Genomic DNA, 14262 nt, shown 5'->3' with positions numbered 1-14262 from the left:
CACCTTTTGCTTTGATTACTGCTTTGCACACTCTTGGCATTCTCTTGATGAGCTTCAAGAGGTAGTCACCTGAAATGGTCTTCCAACAGTCTTGAAGGAGTTCCCAGAGATGCTTAGCACTTGTTGGCACTTTTGCCTTCACTCTGCGGTCCAGCTCACCCCAAACCATCTCGATTGGGTTCAGTCCGGTGCCTGTGGAGGCCAGGTCATCTGTCGCAGCACCCCATCACTCTCCTTCATAGTGAAATAGCCCTTACACAGCCTGGAGGTGTGTTTGGGGTCATTGTCCTGTTGAAAAAGAAATGATGGTCCAACTAAACGCAAACCGGATGGAATAGCATGCCGCTGCAAGATGCTGTGGTAGCCATGCTGGTTCAGTATGCCTTCAGTTTTGAATAAATCCCCAACAGTGTCACCAGCAAAGCACCCCCACACAATCACACCTCCTCCTCCATGCTTCACGGTGGGAACCAGGCATGTAGAGTCCATCCGTTCACCTTTTCTGCGTCGCACAAAGACACGGTGGTTGGAACCAAAGATCTCGAATTTGGACTCATCAGACCAAAGCACAATTTCCACTGGTCTAATGTCCATTCCTTGTGTTCTTTAGCCCAAACAAGTCTCTTCTGCTTGTTTCCTGTCCTTAGCAGTGGTTTCCTAGCAGATATTCTACCATGAAGGCCTGATTCACACAGTCTCCTCTTAACAGTTGTTCTAGAGATGTGTCTGCTGCTAGAACTCTGTGTGGCATTGACCTGGTCTCTAATCTGAGCTGCTGTTAACCTGACATTTCTGAGGCTGGTGACTCGGATGAACTTACCCTCCGCAGCAGAGGTGACTCCTCTTGGGCTTCCTTTCCTGGGGCAGTCCGCATGTGAGCCAGTTTCTTTGTAGCGCTTGATGGTTTTTGTGACTGCACTTGGGGACACTTTTTAAGTTTTCCCAATTTTTCGGACTGACTGACCTTCATTTCTTAAAGTAATGATGGCCACTCGTTTTTCTTTACTGATCAGTTTTTTTTCTTGCCACAATACAAATTCTAACAGTCTATTCAGTAGGACTATCAGCTGTGTATCCACCTGACTTCTCCACAACGCAACTGATGGTCCCAACCCCATTTATAAGGCAAGAAATCCCACTTATTAAACCTGACAGGGCACACCTGTGAAGTGAAAACCATTTCAGGTGACTACCTCTTGAAGCTCATCAAGAGAATGCCAAGAGTGTGCAAAGCAGTAATCAAACAAAAGGTGGCTACTTTGAAGAACCTAGAATATGACATATTTTCAGTTGTTTCACACTTTTTTGTTATGTATATAATTCCACATGTGTTAATTCATAGTTTTGATGCCTTCAGTGTGAATCTACAATTATCAAAGTCATGAAAATAAAGAAAACTCTTTGAATGAGAAGGTGTGTCCAAACTTTTGGTCTGTACTGTACATGGGGTAGCTTAGGGGACTTTAGTTTAGTTCATTTACTATATAATGTTATTTTAGTTAATGGTGTATAATTTTTGTCCCACAGTTTCTGTATTCCCTACACCTTTATCAAAAGCTTCTTCCTTCCCTTTTGCTGGTGGGGGGGGGGGGGGGGGTTCCCCTCACCGTTTTCCTACAACAGCTGCGACTCCACAGCCCCCCCCCACAACTTAGTTACCTCTGTCCTCCCCGTCTGAGTACGGGCGCCATCTTGCCTGGAACTCCATCTTCTTCTCCTTCTCCACTGCACCGCTCGCCGGGCTCTGAGGTCTCGCGTTCTCACGTGATATTCTCGGACGCCATTTTTTCTACTCCACTGGCCTGAGATCTCGCGTATTCACGAGGGATCGCGGGAGGTATAGTTCCCCGGCCAGTACTTTAGTGCTCGCAGGCTGGGCCACTCCACGCTTCCTGTCTCTCAGCGCGCCCGAGATATCCCGATATCTTGGGCGCCAGTGCATCTCGGTGTCTGCCAGGTATTACTGTGTCGGCTCGCTCACCCTGCTCCCGTTTCTTTCGCCTAATAGACATATTTTTTCAAATATACCTTCCTCTTCTGGCCTGGGGGGACCTACTCCCGCCAGCAACCCTTCCTATGTCTCACCGGCCCAAAGACAGCACCTCCCTCCCTGCCCTAGCCATGCAGGACAATCCATCCAGGGGCCATTCTTCATCCCCTCCCTTAAGGGAAACCAATCTTTCCCCATCAGAGGCCCAGGCTTTGGCATTACAGCAATCCATATCTAAAGCGATTATGACAGCCATGGGCTCTATGTCCACAGCCCTCACTCAATCTATATCACAAGCTTTGATAGCTCAGCCTCCTTCTGTTAGCCAAGGGTTAAACCTGCCACCATTGCCACCTACATCTGCCTCCAGAATCCAAATGAATGATGGCTCTGGTCCATCCCATGATAGTGTGCTTAGATTGCGCAAGCGAGCCTGTCCGCGCCAGGCAGAAAAAGCATGGCTCTGGAAATCGTCACGAACGCAGCCCGAGTCTGGTTCTGACTCTAATAGAGAGTTTGAGGAGGAGGCACATTTGGAGTCCATATATGACTCAGATGAGGATCTGGTGGATATCGGGGTGGATCCTACAACAAAAGGGGACGCCCCTTCAGGTTTGCTGCCTGCTAGTTCAAACCCTGATTTGCCCTTGGGTTCATCTGCTTCCCTTATGGATCTAACGGGTGAACCCTTATTTGATCCAGACACACTGCACCTCTCTCGATCCTCTGAGTGGCTCCCCGCCACTCATGTGGCACGTTATCTGGAGGCTCTGATCCGTAAGCCCATCAGTAAGGAATCCCGCAGTAAATTGCGGGCAGAGTGCCCACGGCCACTTATCCCCAATAAGGTCTGTGAGACCCCTGTGGTAGATCCTAAGGTGGTACAATCTTTTTGCAAAAATGGGTTTTAACCCCCGTAGACGGTTAGACTCAGCCCTACGGGCCTGCCAAGACAAGCTACTGGACATAACAGGTCCTTTAGCAAAAATCTTTGATATGGCAGAGTCCACTAAAACAAGCGGCGAGCAAGTTGACCCTGACGAACTAAGAGGATGGGTTCAAAGAACCCTCTGTATTGCGGGGAACGTTAATACGTCCTTAGCTATCGAAAGACGCAAGGCAATCCTTATGAAGATCGACCCCAAGCTGTCTAATCTGGCCTTGACCGAGACAGGCAAAGATGCCCAAGGTCTTCTATTTGGTGATTCTTTCATCAAAGAATTTAGCAAATTTGTGGTGCCTTTACGGGCCTAGACAAAGCGCAGTCCTCTATGCGTAAGGTGTTCAACAACCGTTTTTCCTCCAGGGCCGGCAGTTCAAGGGGCCGTCTGTCTGGCCGGTCATCTTTTCAGACCCGAGGAATGGGTCGGGGCTCCTTTGCGCACAGAGCATCTCTGCAGGACCAACGGCACCAACCTTCATTTTTCCCTTCCCGAGGCGGAGCAGACCGATCCAGAGGCTTCAGAGGAAATCCGGCTTCCAGACGACCATACTATAAGTCCTCATCCTCTTCTGAATTCTTCTGTTGTTCGCCTAGGGGGCAGACTCCATCTCTTTTCTCATGTTTGGTCAAAGATCACCTCCGACCCCTGGGTACTGTCAACAGTCAGAGGCTTTCAGATAGACACCTCGTAACCTCCCCCGTAAACCTGGCTCTCCCACACCCTATGATCCTGCCCAAGCCAGCACGCTCCCTTATCCACACGGAGCTGACGGCACTGTACCAGAAAGGGGCGATAGAACTAGCCTCCCGTTTACACACAGGAGTTATTAGGAGCATCTTCTTGGTGCAAAAGAAAGGGGGCCAAATGCAGACTGTGATCGATCTCAAAGCCCTGAACGCCTTCATTCGTTACAGCCATTTCAAAATGGAAGACATCCATCTCCTAAGAGACATGCTTCTCCCAGGGGACTGGATGGTGAAGTTGGATCTCAAGAATGCCTACCTAACGGTTCCGGTAGCACCCGCTTCCAGAGATTTACTCTGGTTCTGTTGGAACAGTCAGGTCTGGCGCTTCACGTGCCTACCATTTGGCCTCTCTTCCGCCCTGTGGTGCTTCACCAAGCTGATGCGCCCAGTGGTGGCCTGGCTTCGCAGCACTGGGGGTACGATTAATCATCTATCTGATTAATCATCTGCTCAGCAAACTGTATCACACAGGATAGGATTAGATACACAGCTCAGCAGACTGTATCACACATTATAGGATTAGATACACAGCTCAGCAGACTGTATCACACAGGATAGGATTAGATACACAGCTCAGCAGACAGTATCACACAGGATAATATTAGATACACAGCACAGCAGACAGTATCACACAGGATAGGATTAGATACACAGCACAGCAGACAGTATCACACAGGAAATGATTAGATACAGAGCTCAACAGACAGTATCACACAGGAGAGGATTAGATACACAGCTCAGCAGACTGTATCACACATGATAGGATTAGATACACAGCTCAGCAGTCAATGATCTATCCAGGAATGATCAGCGCAGGTGAAATGCATGATGGGTAGTAAGCTGCTTCTGGCAGCGATGACATCATCACAGGGATTGTCTCTGCCCACTTTGTACATTACTGCAGTGCAGCCATCATACAGTCATGGCCGTAAATGTTGGCACCCATGACATTTTGCAAGAAAATGAAGTATTTCTCACAGAAAAGTATTGCAGTAACACATGTTTTGCTATACCCATGTTTATTCCCTTTGTGTGTATTGGAACAAAACCAAAAAATGTAGGGAAAAAAGCTAATTGGACATAATGTCACACCAAACTCCAAAAATGGGCTGGACAAAATTATTGGCACCCTTTCAAAATTGTGGATAAATAAGATTGTTTCAAGCATGTGATGCTCATTTAAACTCACCTGGGGAAAGTAACAGGTGTGGGCAATATAAAAATCACACATGAAAGCAGATAAAAAGGAGAGAAGTTCACTTAGTCTTTGCATTGTGTGTCTGTGTGCGCCACACTAAGCATGGACAACCGAAAGAGGAGAAGAGAACTGTCTGAGGACTTGAGAACCAAAATTGTAGAAAAATATCAACAATCTCAAGGTTACAAGTCCATCTCCAGAGATCTAGATTTGCCTTTGTCCACAGTGCGCAACATTATCAAGAAGTTTGCAACCCATGGCACTGTAGCTAATCTCCCTGGGAGTGGACGGAAGAGAAAAATTTATGAAAGGTGTCAACGCAGGATAGTCCGGATGGTGGATAAGCAGCCCCAAACAAGTTCCAAAGATATTCAAGCTGTCCAGCAGGCTCAGGGAGCATCAGTGTCAGCGCGAACTATCCGTCGACATTTAAATGAAATGCTATGGCAGGAGACCCAGGAGGACCCCACTGCTGACACAGAGACATAAAAAAGCAAGACTACATTTTGCAAAAATGAACTTGAGTAAGCCAAAATCCTTCTGTGAAAACGTCTTGTGAACAGATGAGACCAAGATAGAGCTTTTTGGTAAAGCACATCATTCTACTGTTTACCGAAAACATAATGAGGCCTACAAAGAAAAGAACACAGTACCTACAGTGAAATATGGTGGAGGGTCATTGATGTTTTGGGGTTGTTTTGCTGCCTCTGGCACTGGGTGCCTTGAATGTGTGAAAGGCATTATGAAATCTGAGGATTGCCAACGGATTTTGGGTCGCACTGTAGAGCCCAGTGTCAAAAAGCTGGGTTTGCGTCGAAGATCTTGGGTCTTCCAGCAGGACAATTACCCCAAACATACATCAAAAAGCACCCAGAAATGGATGGCAACAAATCACTGGAGAGTTCTGAAGTGGCCAGCAATGGGTCCAGATCTAAATCCCATTGAACACCTGTAGAGAGATCTTAAAATTGCTGTTGGGAAAAGGCGGCCTCCCAATAAGAGACCTGGAGCAGTTTTCTAACGAAGAGTGGTCCAAAATTCCGGTTGAGAGGTGTCAGAAGCTTATTGATGGTTATAGGAAGCGACTGGTTTCAGTTATTTTTTCCAAAGGGTGTGCAATCAAATATTAAGTTAAGGGTGCCAATAATTTTGTCCAGCCCATTTATGGAGTTTGGTGTGACATTATGTCCAATTTGCTTTTTTTCCTCCCTTTTTTGGTTTTGTTCCAATACACACAAAGGGAATAAACATGTGTATAGCAAAACATGTGTTACTGCATTACTTTTCTGTGAGAAATACTTCATTTTCTTGAAAAATTTCAGGGGTGCCAACATTTACAGCCATGACTGTACATTATCAGACCTGGAATAAAAGTCCTATCACGTGCTCACATCAATGCAACCAAAGTAATGCACATGAGAAGTAATACCGTCCAGTGTACACAGTATGACCGCACACCGCCTGCTGCACTAACCCTGAAGACAATGCAATACAGACAAGTGATAGCAGGAAGGGGCGTCACCGGGCCCATGATTTATCATCTACCTTCTGCCGGAAAAGTGGCTTTAAGAAGTCACAAGACGTGTGTTGTGAAAAGATCTTCCCTCCTTGCCCCAGCTGAGGGCCTGTATGAAGGACCTAAGGTTGAGGCTCCTTCATGACAAGTCTCTGTGCCGTCTCCTGCACTCTCTGGTACAGACTCCACCACGTCCTTTGCTCTGATTATCTTGAGGATCATCTTGGGCTTCCATAAGTCGGGCTTCAGACCCGCCAGGTGGTGCTTCCTCAGAAACTGGACGATGTCTCCTTAGTACCAGGGATGGAGGGTTGTTCCATGTCCTGCAGCTTCTTCCTCTTCTGATTTACATTTTCTTTTGGGAAAGCCCTGGTGCAACAGAAGTGCTGAGGAAGCCGGCTGATTTGCATATTACCCAGGATGCATCTGCCGTGTCTTCAGAATTGTTACTTTTTGTTTAAACTTCACTTATTGTAAAGTTCTAGCAACAGATGAGATACATTGTATCCGGCAGAAGCAGCATGTGACCTGTACACAGCATATACATGTACACAGCGCTCTCTGTGTGTGTGATGAGCGGCCCCCGGGCCCCCTGCACTGCCGACCCCTGGCAGCTGTATACTCTGGTTTCTCTTCAGATCGAATAAATCTTTCGCCTTTTACTAAAGATTTCCGTGGAGAGGAACAATCATGAGTTTCATGGAATTTTTTGATGCCTGGCGCTCGCTGGGCTTCCTGTTCTGGTTAATAATAGATTGGATGATGAGAGTTGTTATAGTGGTCATTTTGGTAAAATTTCCACAAAAATCTTAGTTCTCTGACCTGTTAGAAAGCTGCAGGTAGTAATCTTATCACCAGTGACTATATTTCTGAGTTATAACCTCCCTTCTTGTTCTCCGCTGTGTCATGTGACCAGCATGCTGATCTCCGATCGATACAGGGCAGGAAGTTATTGACTGTTCCATTCCTATGAGACTGATATGGAGGCTCCCATAGGGTTACATAGAGAAACTGGCATTCTGTCCACACATAAGAGACTGTTATTCGGAAAGTCAGAGTGCTGGTCACGTGACACAGCTGAGGATCAGAAGAGAGGTTAAAACTCACAAAATACAGTCATTGGTAAGAAAATTACTTTCAGTATGGTTTACATCATGGACCTTTCTAAGAGGCCAGAGAATAAACATTTTTGCGGGAGTGCTTCTTTAATGATAGATTGGATGATGAGAGTTGTTGTTCAGGCACTTGCTGGGCTTCCTGTTCTGGTTAATGATAGACTAGATGATGAAGGTTGTTGTTTTGGTGTTTGCTAAGCAGAGAAGTTGTCCTGAAAACACAGTTAACGGTTTTTCAGCTTGGGGTGTGTTAATGCAGTGGCTGGGTTTGGGGTGGCCCCAACGTTACGCTGGGTCCCCTGTACACCGTTGAGGTGTTCACCACGTGTTGCTGCTCTCCGGAAGGGATGGAATGGCATGGAGCACCCCAATGGGAAATTAAGTCCAGAGAGTCAGGGTCTGCAGTAACCAGGGGGCTTCTTTACTGGAGGAACTCAAGTGCAAAACAATACAGGCAGTGCACTGAGCTGGCTTCTCCAGTCTCCTCCCTGTCAGAAGAAGGGCTTGATGCTGAGGAAAGGCCTGAGCTAGCTTTCCCGCTCTCTCTGAAGGCTGGTACCCTGGTCCAAGGCTGGTGATCCAGGGTCTGTGGCAGCGTATCCCCGTCTCAGCGTCTTCTGGTCCCTCAGTAGTCTGGCAGAGTCTCCCCTCCAAGCACTGGTCCCTAACTGCAGCACACTAGGGGCTGTGACTGCTCTCCTTATACACAGTTTTTGCTGGACTAGAACAGTCTAGTGGGACGGGTGGAATGGAGAAACTCAGCACAAACAGATACAATGTTTCAGTTCCTGTCTGGTATGTCTGGCAGAAGGCTGGCTTCCACTGTCGGATCATATTACACCAGACCTGCTGCTGGATCCTCTGCCGTGTACTGAGTCTGACTGAGCGGCTTCACACCGATCATCAGTCAGATGAATCCACTCCTCCGGTTCAGTGAAAGGAATCGATTCAAAAGAAGGATTCGTTCATGAACCGGACATCACTATTATACGGTATATACACTGCGTTCACAGACCTGGAACAGAGATGGAGCTGTTCAGGGGTGGTGGCTTTTGATGAACTTTAACAAAAAAAACTGCACTACTACTCCCATTATCCTCTATTATTACACCATGCACTCCCACTCCCATTGTCTTCTATCATTACACCATGCACTACTACCCTCATTCTCCTCTGTCCTTGCACACAATCAGGGGTCGGGCAGATCACTGCTCCTGAAGGTCCTGCAAAGTAGGCAGATCCTCCTTGGGGTGACCTGTACCCATCCAAAAATTCCTCTCACATGAGCAGTGAGGAGCCGGCGTCACCCGGACTCGTTATTTTCCTTACTCATTAGTTTAAGGCATACCCTCCCTGTGTGGCCCCGGAGCTGTGGCCCTGGAGAGCGCCCTGTCTGTATCAGGGTGAGCCACTTGGCGCCTCCAGTGGTGGATGGTGGAATTACATGGAATCAGTGCGAAGTGATAAGGATGGGGGCGGACAATCCTGAGATAATCCTTCAATGATCTATCCAGGAATGATCAGCGCAGGTGAAATGCATGATGGGTAGTAAGCTGCTTCTGGCAGCGATGACATCATCACAGGGATTGTCTCTGCCCACTTTGTACATTACTGCAGTGCAGCCATCATACATTATCAGACCTGGAATAAAAGTCCTATCACGTGCTCACATCAATGCAACCAAAGTAATGCACATGAGAAGTAATACCGTCCAGTGTACACAGTATGACCGCACACCGCCTGCTGCACTAACCCTGAAGACAATGCAATACAGACAAGTGATAGCAGGAAGGGGCGTCACCGGGCCCATGATTTATCATCTACCTTCTGCCGGAAAAGTGGCTTTAAGAAGTCACAAGACGTGTGTTGTGAAAAGATCTTCCCTCCTTGCCCCAGCTGAGGGCCTGTATGAAGGACCTAAGGTTGAGGCTCCTTCATGACAAGTCTCTGTGCCGTCTCCTGCACTCTTGGTACAGACTCCACCACGTCCTTTGCTCTGATTATCTTGAGGATCATCTTGGGCTTCCATAAGTCGGGCTTCAGACCCGCCAGGTGGTGCTTCCTCAGAAACTGGACGATGTCTCCTTATTACCAGGGATGGAGGGTTGTTCCATGTCCTGCAGCTTCTTCCTCTTCTGATTTACATTTACTTTTGGGAAAGCCCTGGTGCAACAGAAGTGCTGAGGAAGCCGGCTGATTTGCATATTACCCAGGATGCATCTGCCGTGTCTTTAGAATTGTTACTTTTTGTTTCAACTTCACTTATTGTAAAGTTCTAGCAACAGATGAGATACATTGTATACATTGGATCAATATATATCACCAGCAAAAGCCACAAGCTTTGAACGGCTCCATCTTCCAAGGTCTGTGAACGCAGTGTACAACACCGCACAACATTCATAAGATCAATCACACCCTGAAGTGTACACAAAACAGAATAGGGGGAGTAGTCCTTGTCCTGCTGCTCCCAGAATATTAGCATTAAAAGCAACCTACAATATCCAATAATACAGCCCCAGCCAGCATCATAATGAGTTAATATTTCTGAGTTAGAACATCCACCCTACCATAAAACTATAAAAACTCATCCAATATATCATTAACCAGAACAGGAAGCCCAGCGAGCGCCAGGCATCAAAAAATTCCATGAAACTCATGATTGTTCCTCTCCACGGAAATCTTTAGTAAAAGGCGAAAGATTTATTCGATCTGAAGAGAAACCAGAGTATACAGTTGCCAGGGGCCGGCAGTGCCGGGGGCCCGGGGGCCGCTCATCACACACACGGAGAGTGCGGTGTACATGTATGTGCTGTGTACAGGTCACATGCTGCCTCTGCCGGATACAATGTGTTTCATCTGTTACTAAATATGTACAATAAAAACCATATAAATATCACAAAAAACGCTCCGTCTGAAGACAAGGGTGATGCATCCTGGGTAATATGCAGATGAGGGGGAGGGGTCACAGAGGGGGCAGGACCCGGAACAGTCCCCGTTCAGTGGAGGTTACAGACACAAGGACCCCGGCGGGGGATGGGACCAGCACTCACTGTGCAGCTGAACCCGGACGAGGGTCTTGATTTGGTTTTGCTCGCCCCCTGCACAGATCAGTCCAGGAGATGAGGAGGGGAAATCCGATTAAAGCTGCAACAAAACCGCCTGCACATAAAGACCTGAGCGCTGCGATTGTCAGCTCCTGGGCACGTGACATGCTGCACAGCCGCCAATAACACCGTACACAAACCTCCCAACTGTCCCGGAACCGCTGCCACCGCTCCTGGGGTTTTGGCTGTCCTCCAGTCCCGGGACGGCTGTGGTACGCCCCAATATCACCTGTTTCTGTGTCCTGATGACATAGAGACACTTGGATATAATGGGGACGCGGCCGTCAGCTCCCTGCTCCACCAGCAGCGGCGAGACCCGGTGACATCATCGCACCTGAATCATTCTCCGACCAGGGAATCGGCCTGTGCTCTCTTCTGCCCGGAACAGCAGGCGCGCTCTGTCCCTGCATTGTGCTGCAGCTGAAACAGGACACGCTCCATTCACCGGAGGAACGAGGCGGGGGCGTCACTTACTGTATCATTAACAGAACTGGGGCAGCACCACTGTGCGGGGGCAGAAACAGGGGCAGCACCACTGTGCGGGGGCAGAAACAGGGTCAGCACCACTGTGCGGGGGCTGAAACAGGGGCATAACCACTGTGCGAGGGCAGAAACAGGGGCATAACCACTGTGCGGGGGCAGAAACAGGGGAATAACCACTGTGCGGGGGCAGAAACAGGGGCCTAACCACTGTGGGGGGCACAACCACTGTGCGGGGGTAGAAACAAGGGCACAACCACTGTGCGGGGGCAGAAACAGGGGTTCAACCACTGTGCAGGGGCAGAAACAGGGGCATAACCACTGTGCGAGGGCACAACCACTGTGCAGGGGCAGAAACAGGGGCATAACCACTGTGCAAGGGCACAACCACTGTGCGGGGGCAGAAACAGGGGCATAACCACTGTGCAAGGGCACAACCACTGTGCAGGGGCAGAAACAAGGGCACAACCACTGTGCCGGGCCAGAAACAAGGGTATAACTACTGTGCGGGGGCAGAAACAGGGGTAGCACCACTGTGCAGGGGCGGAAACAGGGGCACAAAGGGGGCATAACCATTGTACAAGGGCACAAAGGGGGCACAACCACTGTGCGGGGGCAGAAACAGGGGCATTACCACTGTACAGGGGCAGAAACAGGGGCAGCACCACTGTACGGGGGCAGAAACAGAGGCAGCACCACTGTGCGGGGGCAGAAACAGGGGCACAACCACTGTGCGGGGGCAGAAACAGGGGCACAACCACTGTGCGGGGGCAGAAACAGGGGCACAACCACTGTACAGGGGCAGAAACAGGGGCATAACCACTGTGCGGGGGCACAACCACTGTGCAGGGGCAGAAACAGGGGCATAACCACTGTGCAAGGGCACAACCACTGTGCGGGGGCAGAAACAAGGGCACAACCACTGTGCCGGGGCAGAAACAAGGGTATAACTACTGTGCGGGGGCAGAAACAGGGGCAGCACCACTGTGCAGGGGCAGAAACAGGGGCACAAAGGGGCATAACCATTGTACAGGGGCACAAAGGGGGCACAACCACTGTGCGGGGGCAGAAACAGGGGCATTACCACTGTACAGGGACAGAAACAGGGGCAGCATCACTGTGCGGGGGCAGAAACAGGGGCACAACCACTGTGCGGGGCAGAAACAGGGGCAGCACCACTGTACAGGGGCATAACCACTGTATGGGGGCAGAAATAGGGGCACAACCACTGTGCAGGGTCAGAAACAGGGGTATAACCACTGTGCGGGGGCAGAAACAGCGGCATAACCACTGTGCGGGGGCAGAAACGGGGGCAGCACCACCGTGCGGGGCAGAAACGGGGGAAGCACCACTGTGCAGGGGCTGAAACAGGTGCATAGCCACTGTGCGGGGACAGAAACAGCGGCATAACCACTGTGCGGGGGCAGAAACAGGGGCATAACCACTGTGCGGGGGGAGAAACAGGGGCATAACCATTGTGCGGGGGCAGAAACAGGGGCACAACCACTGTGCGGGGGCAGAAACAGGGGCAGCACCACTGTGCGGCGGCAGAAACAGGGGCACAAAGGGGGCATAACCACTGTACAGGGGCACAAAAGGGGCATAACCATTGAACAGGTGCACAAAGGGGGCATAACCACTGTGCGGGGGCAGAAACAGGGGCATTACCACTGTACAGGGGCAGAAACAGGGGCATAACCACTGTACAGGGGCACAAAGGGGGCATAACTACTATGCAGGGACACAAAGGGGGAGTAATTACCATGTGGGGCTGTAAGGGAACTGGTTGTGTATACATAGGCAGGGGGCGGAGTTAGAGGCGTGGCTTAGCGTAATATGAAATTATAATGTTTCTCTTTGGACTTTTCAAAAGTTTTGCGGTGAGCTGTACAGTAACCCGGCCAGATAATGTATGATGGCTGCACTGCAGGAATATACCAAGTGGGCGGAGACCATCCCTGTGATGATGTCATCGCTCCCAGAAGCAGAGAACTTCCCATCAGGCATTTCGAGACAAATCACTGAATAAAGTGGCCTTAATGGGAGGAAATGCTCAGAACCCCAAATACTGTAGCGTATTTATAACCAGGGAAGGAAAACCTCCACGTGATCCGCTGCAAACGGCAATCCTCAGCAATTAATGCATACAATGGAGGATGCCGGCAGCCGACCACATGTGCCACAAAAAATCCTACACGATATGGAATAATGTGTGGATTAGACTAAGAGAATAAATAAATCACGGTAATAGTGCACTACAATATATGCAAATTAAAATAGTTTTACCAGCAGGTTCCGCGCCAACTGAGATACCTTGACAGGGTGTGCGGGCTCCGATATGTTCTTGAACTGAATATATTGGCTAAAGTCTCATTTTAACATCTAGTGTGAGGGTTCAGCCTTATATTTTAATTTGCATGTATTGTAGTGCACCATTGCAGGGATTTATTTACCATCATGCATTTCACCTGCGCTGATCATTCCTGGATAGATCATTGAAGGATTATCTCAGGATTGTCCGCCCCCATCCTCATCACTCCGCACTGATTCCATGTAATTCCACCATCCACCACTGGAGGCACCAAGTGGCTCACCCTGATACAGACAGGGCGCTCTCCAGGGCCACAGCTCCGGGGCCACACAGGGAGGGTATGCCTTAAACTAATGAGTAAGGAAAATAACGAGTCCGGGTGACGCCGGCTCCTCACTGCTCATGTGAGAGGAATTTTTGGATGGGTACAGATCGCCCCAAGGAGGATCTGCCTACTTTGCAAGACCTTCAGGAGCAGTGATCTGCCCGACCCCTGATTGTGTGCAAGGACAGAGGAGAATGAGGGTAGTAGTGCATGGTGTAATGATAGTAGAGAATGGGAGTAGGAGTGCACTGTGTAATGATAGAGGAGAATGGGAGTAGTAGTGCATAGTTTAATGAAACAAGAGAATGGGAGTAGGAGTGCATAGTGTAATGACAGAGGAGAGTGGGAGTAGTAGTGCAGTTTTTTGTTTAAGTCAATATATATCACCAGCAAAAGCCACAAGCTTTGAACGGCTCCATCTTCAAAAAAGCAAAACTGTCCCAGGTCTGTGAACGCAGTGTACACACCGCACAACAGTCATAGGATCGATCACAGCCTGAAGTGTACACAAAACAGAATGGGGGGAGTAGTCC

At 49.1% G+C, this 14262-nt stretch overlaps 4 non-coding genes across 4 annotated transcripts; 2 read left to right on the top strand and 2 right to left on the bottom strand.

Moving 5' to 3' along the window:
- The first annotated feature begins 7012 nt into the window (after window positions 1–7012).
- LOC122944336 lies at window positions 7013–7127 on the top strand. Its single transcript, XR_006390997.1, has one exon. It is a non-coding gene; the product is annotated as a U5 spliceosomal RNA (small nuclear RNA).
- A 1579-nt stretch (window positions 7128–8706) lies between these two features.
- LOC122944319 lies at window positions 8707–8855 on the bottom strand. The gene has a single exon (XR_006390982.1). It is a non-coding gene; the product is annotated as a U12 minor spliceosomal RNA (small nuclear RNA).
- A 1268-nt stretch (window positions 8856–10123) lies between these two features.
- Window positions 10124–10238, bottom strand: LOC122944335. The gene has a single exon (XR_006390996.1). It is a non-coding gene; the product is annotated as a U5 spliceosomal RNA (small nuclear RNA).
- A 3506-nt stretch (window positions 10239–13744) lies between these two features.
- LOC122944321 lies at window positions 13745–13893 on the top strand. The gene has a single exon (XR_006390984.1). It is a non-coding gene; the product is annotated as a U12 minor spliceosomal RNA (small nuclear RNA).
- The last annotated feature ends 369 nt before the right edge of the window (window positions 13894–14262 follow it).

The sequence above is a fragment of the Bufo gargarizans genome, chromosome 7 (genome assembly GCF_014858855.1).
Source record: "Bufo gargarizans isolate SCDJY-AF-19 chromosome 7, ASM1485885v1, whole genome shotgun sequence".
In the NCBI taxonomy this organism is placed as follows: domain Eukaryota; kingdom Metazoa; phylum Chordata; class Amphibia; order Anura; family Bufonidae; genus Bufo; species Bufo gargarizans.
The sequence above is the reverse complement of the archived record's forward strand: the minus strand, read 5'-3'. Positions and strand labels throughout refer to the sequence as shown.